Below are 13639 nucleotides of genomic sequence, written 5' to 3' on the forward strand. Positions count from 1 at the left end.
CTGCAGGTATTAAATTGTAAATATGTATTTATTATTTCGAAGATAACCGTCATTGCAACGTGATTAGTGAATATTACATCGATAGGCTGGCATGAATAGTAGCTCCTTTTGAAGCACAAACTGCATCCAAGAATATATCATGGCTGACCCGGTTTGATGAGGCCTGTTTTTGATAATAATTAATTACTATTTTTACTTCCGTGTTCATAATGTTTACGGGCGCCATGCTGGAAATAGTCCGTTTCCCACAATGCTAAGCGCGCATTTACAGCGTTGACACATTGGGTCTATACCGGGAAAAACCACGCGCCAGTTTTGGCGCCTGACGTCATCCCGCCGAAATTTTCATTGGCCAATTCATATGTAAACGTCATTGTATTCGCAAAAAAAGCGGTAAACTTTAAAAGCCAGACATTAAGGGCAAAGCGCGAAAGTAAAATGTCTCGGATATTGGGGAAAAAAACGCGCGTGTTAGTCAATTAAATAGTTAGATAGTTACTTATTTTGTTTAAAGTTCATAAATTTATATTGAAAAGTGTAAGGCAATAATAACTTAAACGGACTAATTGCAAGATCTTCCACAAAGTGACCAACGGACTGTCAGATACTAACGGTAAGAAAACATGCAGTTTATTGTCAATATTAACAAAAATCTGCGCAGATTTATTGGCTTTGCGTAAATCCCCTTTTCGCACTGCTTTCAGAAACTTGTGTTTACAATCACACTCGCATATGGAAATATCATGAATATTATTGACATGAACGCCATCTTCAGTATTTAACATGTTTAATGAACTTTACTCAGGGCAAGAGATAAGGGTAGTTTTTACGATTTCAATTTTACAGAAAACTTTTGAAATGAAAAATATTCGTACAAACAACGATTATGTAAAAACAAAACAGATTCTAATCAGTTAATAAATATCCGCGCGTCCGGCAGTGGACGCATTGCTGAAAGGAATCCGTTAACGCATACGTTAATCACGATAAGTACGAGTCAAAAGTGTACCGATGTACGCCGAGTTAAACCGAATGACTCAATGAGGCTTCAATAATGCAACAAGTCTTTTGATTGGCTCTAGTTGAGCCCCAGCTGTATAAGAACCAATAAGAATCAACCTTTTGAATAAAGTGTGTTATGATATTTTCTTGAGTCCCCGGATGAAAATCTGATGCAAATGTATCTGTTGTTCATAAATATTCTTTTAAAAGTCATGTACATATGCATCAATATAGCTAAAGATTTTTTTTCCTCGCCTATTCAACTATTTTAAAAAAAAATCCGTTGACCAACAAATCAATTTGGAGTGGCCTAGGTGCAAAGTGGTTTCCAGTCGTTACACCCCCTGGACGTTACACCCCTGGTCATTACACCCACCAAGCCTGGTCATTACACCCACTAAGCCTGGACATTACACCCACCAAGATATTGATTAGATTAGAAAGGTGTTATCAACTTATGAACCACTAATTGGATTTGTCATGTAAGATGACACTGATGAGATTAATGGTTGCTCAAATTATTTAATGACTGTAACAATATGCATCTAAATAATAAATACTTTTTTCAAGAATATACAGACAAAAAAACTTGAAGAAATAAAAATAAAGATAAATTAAATAAATATTTAGAATAAACAAAACACAATCTTAATTCATATACATTTATTTTTATTTCACCATAATGTAATAATATGCATCTACATCATAAATAATTTTTTCACGAATATACAGACAGAAAAAACTTTGAAAACACAATAAAATAATGATAAATACAATAATTATTTAGAATAAACAAAACACAATCTTAATTCATATACATTTATTTTTATGTTACCATAATGTTATAATATGCATCTAAATCATAAATAATTTTTTCAAGAATAATCAGACAGAAAAAACTTTGAAAATAAATTTCAAAAAATGATAAATAAAAAAAATATTAAGAATAAACAAAACACAATCTTAAATTTATACATTTCTTTTTATTTCACCAAAATGTAATAATATGCATCTAAATCATTAATACTTTTTTTCAGGAATATACAGACAGAAATAACAAAACTAAAATAATATTGCCAAGAAATCCCATTTCACTTTAAACAGTATATACACTTCCTACTAGTGAGATTTCACGATTCTAGACAATTTCTATACTTTATATTCAGCCGCACCGTACAACCTACTCACTAATCTCAAGAGTGGGTGTAATGTCCAGGCTTGGTGGGTGTAATGACCAGGCTTGGTGGGTGTAATGACCAGGGGTGTAACGTCCAGGGGGTGTAATGACTAGACACCGTGCAAAGTGAATAAATTCCCTTTTCTTCCCGAATTTTCAAGTTCTGTCCCCTTAAACTACAAAACATATCTTTTCTATAATTCCATATGGTACTATACATTGTTTATTCTAGGGGTACGGATCCATACTTATAGCCAAAACCACTAGAGTTTTGCTATTGGTACGGACCTCCCGTTTTCACATATTATATGCCCTTATTCATAGTTAAATTGTTCCACACGTATGTTAGATTAATAACAAAAGTATTTACCTTCATTTTAAATCAAATGCAATTTATCCGCTCGGCAGGACTCGTTTGTTTACATTGTTCAGGTCAGCATTAATAACCGAGGAACACCGGTTATGGTATAATTTATAACTGCTTCTGTACAAAGTGAAAGCGTTGTCGTCTCGCGGATGAAGAGCGTTCAGTTATAGTCTGACATAGTGACCATATGAGGTGAAATATAATAATCATTCCAAGTAATTTTTTTAAATGAATAATTGCACTTATGTTAGACTACATCCAGGCCACACCATGTGGAAGCGCTCTTGTCCATGGCCCTTAATTTTGAAAAAAAAAGTCTGAAAATCAAGAAAGTGTTATAGTATAGTAGTGGTTTTAACGAACTGACTAACCAACTTTCCTGGATAAATACAGCTAGGGCTGTTGTCTATACGTGCAGATTTAAAAGGTTAAAATTTATTTCATATACCATTTCAGCGAAGTTGTAATTAAAAGCTACAAACTTTTTTTAAAGCTTGGCTTATTTGAACTTGCATTTTGCATGCATCTCGGTAGGGATACAAACATTAGCACACTGGGGGTGTTTACTTCAAAGTTAATAAATACACGAGTGAATATGTATTTTTATATCACATTTATTAATATATTATACTGGGACAGTATAATAACACTCATAAGTTTGTTTACATTTTAATGGAAAATCAACACTCAACCGTCAATACTTTTATTTCTGACACAACGTCGTACTATTTTTTATATCACAAACCTCTGTGATTAAACAAAATTTAATTATATGTATGTGTATTACGATTGAATGAAACCTATAGATCTATATTATTAATATTAGCAACCCCAGCAGATCTTATCTTATCAGTGAAAGATCTAAGAAAATCAGCTAATCTGCATAGTGGTTCCATTGCAAGTTATTTTTATAAAGTATCTTAAATAAAATCAAAATAATATAAATGCAGATTGAAAGAAAAATAAATTCTCTTTAATATGATATAAATTTTAATAATATTTAGTTTATATTCGCTGCTTAACAATCTATATTGGATTCAAGTACAACGTCTGTGCAAAGACCTATCAATATACATATATTGTATATTGATAGGTCTTTGGTCTGTGTCCCATTTCCTTTGTTTACTGCATTTTCGATTACCTGCGCTGACACCCGGTTGTTTACAACACATTTGCGACCTGACAAGGTCATTTGAATATTAATGATCTTGATATATTTATGTTCACCAATGAAAAACGTTTCCGATGATATTCGCGAAATTGTGCTATGTTAATTCTACGCGACGAAAAGTAGTCCAAAAGTCTATGAAAGTTTCTTCAAAATATAATGGTTTTTTTATTAATTTGCATTGAAAATCACAAAATGTTAGCTCTGATCTTTCTTTTGGTACCAGAATTATAAATTGGAAACGATATAAAGTACGTCGCATTTAACATTAAAAAGCACGTGTTTGGGAATTTTCAACTAGGCCAGAGGTCGAAATAGCGGCGCCATATTGGAAAATTCGATTAAGCTGGTAGCGTGATCGATAACCGTGATTTCTTCAACAATTACTTTATATAAACCTAGAAAAACGATAGCAATCAAATTGTAAGTTATTTTATATTTTACTTATGTTATTTTGTATGTTGATTTCCCTTTATTCATTACAAGACAGACGATCAAATTTCATTCAGATTGGTCGTGTGGAAATTCGTACTTAGTTTCAACAGTCTGCTGTCAAAATGCCTCTATTTATTGCATTTATCATTATGTTGCAATATAGACGAGTTAATTGTTATTGTTTACATTCGGGATTTTCCGCGCATGCGCACTGACTGGTTGGCAAAAACACTGGTTACAGTAACGTAAAACATGTATAAAGGGCTTTTGTTTAGTCAATAAATTGATAATAAAAACGAAATAAACATTAAAACTCTTAAAAAAAAAGGGCAAATATAGCATATTTAGTACCAAATAAATGTATATTCACAAATAAAATTTCCTCTTCATAAAAATACGAAGTAGTTATTAGCATAGAGTAAACGTGATCGGAAGACTCACAGGTGGTTAGCGTGTGGCTATGATATTAATTAGTGAAAACATCATTTTGAATGATAAATAATCATATTATAACGAAAAATTAACTTTTCTGAAAAAAAAAATTTCACTATCAAATATATATATAACAAGGTATGCAACTCAAAATCACCCCAAAACGGGGTGCATCGCTTTGAACAGCCATATCTTCATCAATTGTGCAGCGATTTTCACGATCTCGGTCTTATTCAACGCAGAAATGAATTTCCTTTCTGGAAATGTATATGTCTTGCAATATTTTTACAAATGCTGGGTCAACTTTTAAGAAATAACACGATACACAACACGCATGACCCAGTTGACAGTGATCATGTATTCTTTATGAATGAAATCTCCAGTTGTAAAGACACACCTCCGCATTGGACCAATGAAATCACTCGTATGTTTAAAATGTCAGTTAGTTGAAATGTATGTAAACAAAGGTTTCAAACGGCGCTGGACAGTTAGTCTTGATGCAGAATGTAACGACAAGAACGGTAATAATGTTTTTTCATACGTTTCATTGAATTATGGTATCGAACTACATGAACTTTGTAGGGAAGTTGCCCTTTACTCCGTGAAGATTTCAGTCATGATTGAAAATAAGCGTCTACAGATATGGTATAGAATGTGTATTGTGCGGCTCTAAATACTCTTTTGTATAATGCGGAACAGTTCGAACGTCATCGCTGAGAGTAAATGCATCCGGCAAATACACCAAAAAATCTGTGTCACTAAAGGTTTTATTACGTCGCGAAGGAAGGGAAGTCACTCTTTCGATATAAATTATGTTTACTTTTTACGATTTTGGAAGATTATCTATTTTGGAATTAGGAAAAACGCAATCAAAATACGATTGGGAACGGGTCTGTTTGCTTTGGGAATGCATCCGTTTCCCGGAGGCGCAGACAGTGCTGAAAAACCCCTGCTGTCGGTTGATATTTAAAAATATTTTATGAATAACCTCAGTAATTTTGCGGCGTCGCTTTGCAAAAACGGTAACAACATATTTTATAAAAGTTCATATCAATATCAATATTGAACACATTAACAAAGTAGACATACCGTTGTAATCAGAAATCATTGAACTACTCAATAAAGTATAAAACTCAAAATCCAAATATTTTACCATAAGGTGGATTTGTCACATCGCAGTATCATATCACATGTCATGCCAGTATATATATATATATATATATATCACTTGACACCTTAGGTTGCGAGCACCGGTTCCACGTGCTTTAAACTGCTTCTTGCCATTTATGCAACTGTATAATTCCCAATATTTTATTTCTTCCTTGAACACTCTATTTGGACACCTACTTTTAGCAGCTGCAAGACAACGCGAACTGCGTCTGTACATTTGAATTTTGTTAGCACTTTGATATTGTTCTATTTTACTCTGGAGACTTAGAAAAGAGGGAAATTGTTCCCCAACTCGAAAAGAGACGGCCACCATACTGTATGCTGGTATGTGCTCATATTGCACTCAATTTGTAATTAAAGGTAATAACCATTTCCAAAAATGCGCTAAAGCACGTCAGAAAGCACATTAAAGACACTGTCGGTCCTATTGAAGACAATTTAAATGTTCACACTTAGCTTAAATTGTTTGCAGAAAGTAACTTCCAAAAAGGCAATTACTAACTGTACACGTGGAAAACAGACGTTGTTTCAGTTCGGTACATGTTTCAAAGTTTGACACGCTGAGTACACGCACATGCAAACTACCGAAGTTGTAAAGCCTTACCGTGTGTAAAGTTTGCCTTTGTTCATTTTAATATCTTAAAGTTTAATCGAATCAGCAATTAATACAAATAATTAAAGTTATTATATAAAAGTTCTTTAAATCAGCAATTCCTCCAAATACTTCAATTGAATTTGAAATGATACATTTCGAGGCAGAGCATTTTATTTAACAACGTAAGTATAATACATTCAGTATTGAAATACAGAAAGGTAATATTTTTTGTCTTATCATAAGATTATTTATTTTTTTAACAATTATTAAATTAAAATGCTCCCATCCGCGAGACGACAACGCTTTCACTATGTACAGAAGCAGTTATAGATTATACCATAACCGGTGTTACTCGGTTATTATTGCTGACCTGAACAATGTAAACAAACAAGTCCTCCCGACCGGATAAATTGCATTGATTTAAAATTAATGTAAATACTTTGTTGTTATTGATCTAACATACGGGTGGAACAATTTAACTATGAAAAAGGGCATATAATATGTGAAAACGGGAGGTCCGTACCTGTAGCAAAACCCTAGTGGTTTTGGCTAGAAGTACGGATCCATACCCCTAGAACGAGATTCTAGAGGTACGGATCCATACCTGTAGTCACTTCCTAAACAGTTGTACATGTAGATATAAACCCATATTTTTTTTTCTCAATAGATTCAAAACAATAAATTATGAATAACAACAGAACTGGAAATACCCGCGGGCGTGGGAGACCAAAGAAACGACAGTTTCAACAGAAAAAGGTATGAATACTTACCTTAATACTTACTTACTTGACAACAGCGCTTTTATCTGTTTAGTGTAGCGGCCCTGGCCCCCTCACTCTGGAATAAATTAGTTGCTCATTTAAAAAAAAAATTAACCAAATTTTCCTTATTGAAATAAGCAAACACGTGTTGTTTTCTGAATGTTATAAGTAGTGTAAATGACATTTTGTTAAATTTTCAGGAGAAGCTAAAATCTGTTTTATTAACATAATAAATACTTTTGAGTATTCTAATTTTATTATCAGTGTTATAGTAAAATTTGTAAAACAAAACACAACTACAAATTGAGATATCATTAAAAACAATACGAAGTTAAGAAAGAAGCAGTTACCCTAATTTTATCACTGAAATATTTTAAATGCAAAAAGTAGCATAAGTGCTCTTAATGTATTTTGGAAAATATGCTCTCCTGAAAAATATACAAAATGTTAGTTACAGAAGTTATTACATTCTGTACACGATATGATTGTCTTCACTTAATATGTAGACTTTTTTCTGAATTCTTGAAATATGTGTTGATTGATTTTTTTTTAATGAAAATAGAAAATTAAACTATTTACATTTATTATGCACCCCGTCGAAGAAGAGGGGGTATATTGTTTTGCACGTGTCGGTGGGTCCGTCCGTCGGTTCGTCCACCAGATGGTTTCCGGACGATAACTCTACAATGCTTAGGCCTTGGATCATGAAACTTCATAGGTACATTGATCATTACTGGCAGATGACCCCTATTGATTTTCAGGTCACTTGGTCAAAGGTAAAGGCCACAGTGAGTGAGTGACTCTAAATAGTAAAATGGTTTCTGGTTGATAACTCAAGAATGCTTACGCCTAGGATCATCAAACTTCATAGGTACATTGATCATGACTGGCAGATGACCCCCATTGATTTCCAGGTCTCTAGGTCAAGGTCACAGTGACTGGACACAGCAAAATGGTATCCAGATGATAACTCAAGAATTCTTATGCCCAGGATCATGAAACTTGGGAACAGGAACATTGATCATGACTAGCAGATGACCCCTAATCATTTTCAGGTCACTAGGTCAAAAGTCAAGGTCACAGTGACTCTAAATAGTAAAATGGTTTTGGGATGATTACTCATCAATGCTTACGCCTAAGATCATGAAACTTCATAGGTACATTGATGATGACTGGCAGATGACCCCTGTTAATTTTCAGGTCACTAGTAATATACCTGCTTTATGTTCCCAAAACATACAAGTTGTATCAATCAGTAAAATTTATCTGCACCAGGGCCCTCACATTACTTTGGGGGAAGGGGTCCGCAGCCCTTAGGAGGGGGAATTTTCGCGGCGTTTCCCTTTTTGGGGGATTTTTTACTTACTCTCTCATTATTTCATTTGTACATGTTTGCACTATATTCATTGCATATTTCATAATTTAGTATGTTTGAAAAAATGAAATTGAAATAGATTTGAGATATAATAATCATGAGACACATCTTTCTATTAAAAAAAAAAAATTTTTTTTTTTTTAAGGGGAATTTTTTCCCCCAAAAGGGGAAAAAAGTATACTTTTCAGGTGGGGGACTGCCGCCGAAATTCGGCGGCAGATTTGATAGATTGAGGGCCCTGTGCACAGAAATAATTCCCGTATTACACTACTAACAAGTTTTCAAATTCCATATAACCATACTAGCCGGACTACTTTTAATGAAGTAACTTTGAAAAAATAAAATTATAAGAGCATTCATTCTTCGTTAATTATGAATGCTTAAACTCATTTTTTATTCCCCCGAAGGAGTGCATAATTATAGTGCACTGTCTGTCCGTCTGTCCTTCCGTCACACTTTTGCAATTAGATTTAAAATTTCTTATAATTTGTATGTAACTTCACATTTAACCTTCACAGTTGGTATGCATGTGTATATGGACAAGGCCTTTCCATACACACAAATTTTGACCCCTTTCACCTTGACCTTTAACTTAGGGTCCGTGTTTAGCTTTTAAAATCTTGGTTTAGGTTTCGAAAAAGTGTTGAATGTTATAAGTAATGTAACCGACATTTTTATACATTTTCACTTTTAAGCTCACTTGATTGCTCAGGTGAGCTTTTGTGATTGGTCTTGATCAGTCTTCTGTCCGTCCGTCGTCCGTCCACATTTGATTGTAAACAGTCTAGAGGCCACATTTTTTGTCCGATCTTCATGAAACTTGGTCAGAACATTTGTTCCAATGATGTCCTGATTGAGATTGAAACTGGGTCATGCTGGGTCAAAAAGTAGGTCAAAAACAAGAAAAACCTTGTAAACAAACTAAAAGTCACAATTTTTGCCCAATTATCATGAAAGTTGGTGAAAACATTGGTTTTATTGATATCTCGGACGAGTTCGAAAATGGTCCAGATCAGTGAAAAATCATGGCCCCCAGTGCAGTCTTTCCGAAATACCGTCGGTCCTCGGATTGTTCTGGTAATAATTTGGAAAATCCGGAAATGATTCTAATATTGACAGACCTGGTGTCCGGTAGTAAAATTATGGCGAAATTTGGAATTACACAAGCTATTTCCAGAAAAGTTTCTAGGCAAAAGAGGCAATATACGGAGTCATTTATGAATACTCCAATCATGTAAAACATTTTTTTCATTTGTTGCATTTAGAATGACGTACAGTACAGGCAACGTGTACTTTGACAAACGCCACTCGTTGCGGTGTTCATTTTACGGTGTTCGCTTGCCAATCGACCCCCGCGATGGGTGTTCAGATCAAATATTCGCTGGGGCTGTTTTCCATAAGGTGGAAATAATGTTTTTTACCAAATTTTCGAAATTGACATTACGAACACGTGTCATTTTCTGAATGTAAAAAGTAGCGTTACTGACATTTTGTTATATTTTGAAGAGAAGCAAAAAACTGTTCAATTAAAATAATATATTTTTTCGTATTCAAATTTTGTGATAAGTATTATTATAACACTTGAAAAACGAAAAAAACTCCAAATTGATGTCTTTATTTTTAATTAAAAAATTAAACAAGGAGCAGTAATTATATCATAATTTCAACACTGAAATATTTTGAATTCAACAAATAACGTAAGTGCTCTTACTGTATGTCAGAAAATATCGGAAAATATATATTCTTGAACAATTCACAAAATGTCAGTTACCCTAGTTATGACATTCAGTAGATGATATGTCTTCCGATGGAGACGGCTCTTGTTTTTAAATTAAATGATTCACTTTTGTATATAATAAAAGGAATGTTACGCAAGTCAATTGTTACAAGTGCTTGTATCAGTCTCGTGGCTTGCGCTTTGATTTTTACCAACTTGTATTGCGAGCTGGAAAGAAAAAAATGCGAGTTAAAATTTTAACAACTTGCAATTTTTTTGCGAGTTGATAAAAAAGTAAATTATTGGAGTCCTGAGTCTGACATGCTACGCACTTGTACCCAGAGCTCCAGATAACATTTTGGTCAAATTCTTATTTTGCCCCCTATTTTAAAAATTAATTATTATTTTATCCCCTATTTCTAAAATTTAATCTTACATAACTCCTTATTTGTTAAATTAATTATTTCAAGCCAGGGCTATTGCTGTGTCCATGGCTCAGCTGTTCTCCCGGACAATGAACCTGAAGGTTTTTAACCGATTCAGATTCACAGTCATTTACGCATGAGCTTATAGGTTCATGAATTATTGACAAAACCATGCTTTGGTTATTTGGTTCTTGAGAATCTGGTTGAATGAATTCATGTGGTGTGAATTTTTTACACATAAAGGCTTTTTTTGCTTCCGAAGCTTCAATACACCCCTTAAGTCGCCTCTTTTGATTTTTTATGTAATGACCATTGAAAATCGGAAAAAAGGCCCAAATTTTGAAGGAAAGAAAACACTGACATGGGTGTTTCAATTATGTCGACAAACATGTCCATGAAGGTGCTTCGTCTACCATGAAAGTCGCAGTCGATAATACAGTTGAGATGAGAGCAGCGCTTCCGTTAGCTTTTAAAAGTTGGAAGTCCTGAATTCCAAGCCTAAAATTTTGGACGTCCCAGACATAAATTTCGAAGTCCCACTTTTATTTTAGAATTTTAATACACGTACATGTTCCAACTCTATCCATTACCCGATAATCCAGTAGTATTACGATTTCTATTTTCAAAACCAAAATACGGACAATATTGACGTCTGCTACCATCCGCCATTATACACAAGTTGAATTATGGGATGGGGGAATTCCCATTGAACATGCGTTAATCACGTAACGCGATTTGAGAGAAACTAGCGAAGATATTTCGTCAATTGCAGTCCATGTCATTACCATCTGCTAACAAATCGGAAATAAATAAATAAAATACCGGAGAAAATCGGTACCAAATGAACATTTCCGAAATGCCGAATTCGTTCTCAAATGATCGCGCACGCGAACAAATTTTCGTAAATTGATAATTTGTCGGTTTATTTGCTATCTCCAGAGCCGAGATTTCATCGCATTGGCGATCAGGGGATGGGTTTATTATCCAGACTGCTTATTTTCAAATGCGTATAATCAAAGTATTATCCGAAAAAATCAGGATTTTACTATTCACGGAAAGTTACGAAAATTCTAGCAACAAATAAACATTTCTCGTGTATTTCGTGTACAGATGAAAATCATGCAAAAATTAGACTTCATGCACAACGTAACGTCATTCTTCCGCGGGGAAAGCGTGGACTCTAATATTTGATTGCTGAATAAAAACTTCGTAATGCAGAGGTCGCTAATATTGCTAATATTATTGTATACAGCTTCATGTGGGGTCGGCGTGTATTCGGTTGCCTGAGAACTGATTGGCTGATGCGCTTATCAAGAAGACTTTGATTGAGAGCTGGAAAAATCAATATTGGCCACTCGCTGAGAAATTCATTGAAAACAGTAGCTCTTGTGCGAAGTAAACGGTCTGAATAACCCAATTTACTGTTGACATTTGAACGTGTTGTGTATTAGAAAATAGTGTACATACATGCGGATTATCGGACGTCCACGGGACTTCCACCATTTGCATAATGGACGTACGACTGCCAATTTCGGGCGTAATTTACGCCAGGACGTCCACTAACGGAAGCGCTGTGAGAGTAGACAATGATGCACATGAAAGCTTTCCAAGTCTTGAGTTGACATTTTGAATGAAGATTACTGTGTTGATGTGCATGGTTGCTTTGTGGAATATCAAAATAAAAGAGACTAAGTATTAAATGCTGCTAAAATCTTATCTCACGGGGTGCAATTGGAATTATTCATGTTTATTGTATGCTTTCCAATGGTTTATAGAGAAATATCAGTGAATTAAAACTGATAATTTTCACTGTTTCAAACAATGAAAATTATCAGTGAAAATTAATATTGCAGGAAGGAAGACCAGATGATGTGATTAAAAAGGATAAGTATATGGTTGCTCAGTCTACCACACAGGAAAGTATAGAAATATCCAATGCTAATACAAATGTAAATAAAGCAACAACACAAATTTTAACTTTACAAAAATTGCTTACTCTTGGCCCAATTAATGTTTTGTCCGTCACAACTGAGTTTGGTCTACAGGATTCTGTCTTTGGACCCTGGGAGTATAAAAATGCTTTTAACTGCATCGTAAAGTATACCATTCAAGGCTCAGACATCAGTCATTCAATTCGACTTGATAACATGTTAACAAGAGGAATACCAAGTACTGAAAGATCATCCCTCGCTTTCCGTTGGTATTCATGGATTCGTTTGAAGGCCATTGCAAATCAAAAAAACTTACCAATAAACCCAGTCAGGGTTTTCAATAGGATTCTTTGTAGCAGGCTTTTGAGTTATTTGAGGAGGCCAACCTGCTAGGGGGGTCCGGGGGCATGCCCCCCCGGAAATTTTTTGAAATAAAGGTGCCAAATCGTGGCTTCTGGGCGATTTTTGGCACATATTTTACATGATTTTCCTCATTTAAAATAGAGGATATTAATGTGAATTGTTAAGTCCTCAGGTTACATCAACTCTCAGGGGTGTCAATTGCCCCAAATTTGAAATCCTTAAAATTAAATTCTGGGTGCCGATAGGGCCTACGGTGGGTTCCGGGCATACCCTGGACAGGGGGCCAGAGGCCCCCGGAAGCACCTGCAATTTAGCTTATTTGAAACAAAGAAATTGCTTCTCCTGAGCTTTAAGACACCTGTATTTTTAAGAGATTCAAAACAGAAAAAAAATACTTTGGCTTGCAAATATGATTATATCACAATCTATTTCTTTAAATTTTCATGTAGATGCATGGGTGTGCGGTGGAATGTCCCCATCGGGGGCGATGGGCCCGGGCCCTAGCTCAATGTATAATTTCTGTGCAGTACATAACATGTATTCTTTACAGTATTAATGAAAATCTGCATTAAACAAACACTGGAAATTTTAACATTTTAATAAGCTGTAACTTCCAATAATGACAATGACATTTCAAAATTATAATGTGGACTAGTCATTTTAATTGGTTTAGTTATATATTTAAAATATATAACTAAACCAATTTAAATGACTAGTCCAC

General features: G+C 34.5%; 1 long non-coding RNA gene across 1 annotated transcript; it reads left to right on the top strand.

Moving 5' to 3' along the window:
* Positions 1–401: 401 nt before the first annotated feature.
* LOC127879558 (uncharacterized) lies at positions 402–12878 on the top strand. The gene is made up of 3 exons (XR_008049146.1): positions 402–613; positions 7014–7102; positions 12478–12878. It is a non-coding gene; the product is annotated as an uncharacterized LOC127879558 (long non-coding RNA).
* Positions 12879–13639: the final 761 nt, after the last annotated feature.

This window comes from Dreissena polymorpha, chromosome 4, assembly GCF_020536995.1.
Source record: "Dreissena polymorpha isolate Duluth1 chromosome 4, UMN_Dpol_1.0, whole genome shotgun sequence".
NCBI classification, from domain to species: Eukaryota; Metazoa; Mollusca; class Bivalvia; order Myida; family Dreissenidae; genus Dreissena; species Dreissena polymorpha.